This window comes from Apium graveolens, chromosome 10 (assembly GCF_009905375.1).
Source record: "Apium graveolens cultivar Ventura chromosome 10, ASM990537v1, whole genome shotgun sequence".
Classification (NCBI taxonomy): Eukaryota; Viridiplantae; Streptophyta; class Magnoliopsida; order Apiales; family Apiaceae; genus Apium; species Apium graveolens.
This window is the reverse complement of record NC_133656.1, coordinates 192,107,411-192,109,779: the sequence shown is the minus strand read 5'-3', so window position 1 is coordinate 192,109,779 and position 2,369 is coordinate 192,107,411.

Sequence of the window (2,369 nt, the reverse complement as noted above, 5' to 3'; positions counted from 1 at the left end):
GTTTCAACAGCTTCTGGAGAAAAAATATTTTGGTTCATTAAATTTGACCGAATGACAACGAAAAGTTTCACACGGCTAATTTCCACCAATCTCGGTAGAATTGAAATAAAATATATAAACATATTTTTTCCCATTTCTCTCACTTTCATCTCTCTCAAGCGGATGTCAATTAAAATTAGGGTTTAAGAAGGGTGAAGGAGGCGGCTATCGACTGATAAAATAAATGGCTGATGAACGCTCAAAGAATGCAATCAGGCTGATAAAAACTTCACAGGTTCATCTCTCTTTCCTTGAAATTAGGGGTTTTTACGTTTTTATAATGCGCTCTCTCTTTCACCATTCTCTTGGCTTATTTGGGGGTTATGTAATTAGTGGGGTGTACTGAGAAAAAAAACTTAATTTGATACAAATAAAAATGAAGGAGATGAACTATACCTGTGTGTAAACTATGTATATAAGCTGTGTGTCGGGAGTTACTGAATTTGTTTGTTAGATGGTTTTTGTTACTGAATGTGGAGGCGGAGGAGCTGAGGTTTCAGTTTAGTACTGTTTAAAGCCCCATCTTATTATGAAACCTAATATTAGTAGTAGTGGGCTGGGATTAAACTTTGTATTAAGCTAATTGTCTCGTTTCCTATTATATTTTTGCTATAATCTTCCCTTGGTCAAGCTTAAACCGGGGTCTGCATATTATTTGTTTGTCATTCTTGATTTTCTGTATTACTACACACTCTTTTTAATCACCCTAATCTTGAATTTTCTTCACTTAGAAATCTTGATGTTCAAGATTTTCCACTTCGTCAACCACAGCTTTCGAGACATGCTTACTAAATGACTGTTGTTAGTGTAATTAGTGATTTCCGTTAGTACTATTGCAGATGTTGATTTCAGTATTAGTATATCAACAGGGCCTATTAAAAGATGTATATCAATATGTCATTTTAAAAGACTAAAGTCTGGCCGACCTATGACTCCCCTGTGTACTGCAGATTAAGACAAATGGGACCTTGACAATTACTGTTTTGACATACTCTTTTATGTGTTTTTTAGGTGGTCTGGACTGGTCCAAACTCAAGGAAGGGAAAATGATACAATAATGGTGGGACCAGCGGAAGTGATCCACACAAACCTAGTGACGAAGAAAGTCAGGGGGAAGGGTCTTACGAGGTGGGAGAAGGCAGCCAAACAATTCTGTTTGAGAAGAAAAGGCACACATGTTGTGAAGGCGACTACCCGAGAAAACCAACTTGGAATGCAAGACCAACGGTTCAATTACTTCCGAACCTAAAAGGGTAATAAATTTATTTATATTCCTTCAATAAATATTTTGGTTGTTGTTTTGGTAGTTTTTTAGAGGGAGGTTTTTTTCTGGGGTTTTTTCCTCTATTTAGTTTCTGCATTTCAGTTTTACAGTCCTCTTTTGCTATATAAACATTTAAACAATAATTTATTTCTTTAGAATACAAGTATGAATTCTCCATGTACTTTCTTTTAACAGGAAGTTTTGAAAAAGTCAATATTACAAAAACGACAAAATGGTAATTAGAAAAGATTTATGAAATTTTCCTTGCATTATAGGAGGAGTTTGAACATTGTCCTTGCATTAAACTTCATAATATAATGACTATTTATGTGGTAGTACTTTTGTGTAGCTTATTGCAATTTGTATCCCTGTTTAGATGTAGATACTGTTCATAAATTATCTAAAATGAACTGGGAGGAATTATATTGAACTATATTATATTAATATCATTGTTATCAAATATTGCTAACAGAAAATGCCTTGAGTTTTTTTAAAATAACTATTGACTATTACCTACTAATTCTTAATTTAATCAGAGTAAGGTACCATTAATACTTGTATAGATTGGTTAAAGCATGTGCTAATATCTCAGTTAGGTACTAGCTAAATCTATCTTTGAAACATTAAATACCTCAGTGGTGGGCAGGAATCTTAGCAGACCACAATATAATTTTCTGTTTATTGTCAGTCATGCAATAGTGATTTTCATACTTCAGTCTGTTTTAGCATATAAGACTTTAGTGTGTTGTTTAATGATATAGTAATAGTCAGCTAAATTTCAGACTATTTTGTTAAAAGTAAAATCAGACCAGCAACTCAACTAATAGTATGAAAATTGGGAAGTGAATGCAACAATGGAAGGGTGCGGTGTTGATAAACACCTCTATACATTGAGCATTGTTTGTACTAGACAAGGCAATCCCACTTAGTTAGGAATGTACACCTAAGCACACACCTGATGATGCTACAAGTATTATATAGATTGATGTAAATAAAGATTGTTTAGCTACAGATTACATTTATTGGCCCCTCTAGATTAAATAAAGATCTCTGGTTCTCGTTTGTT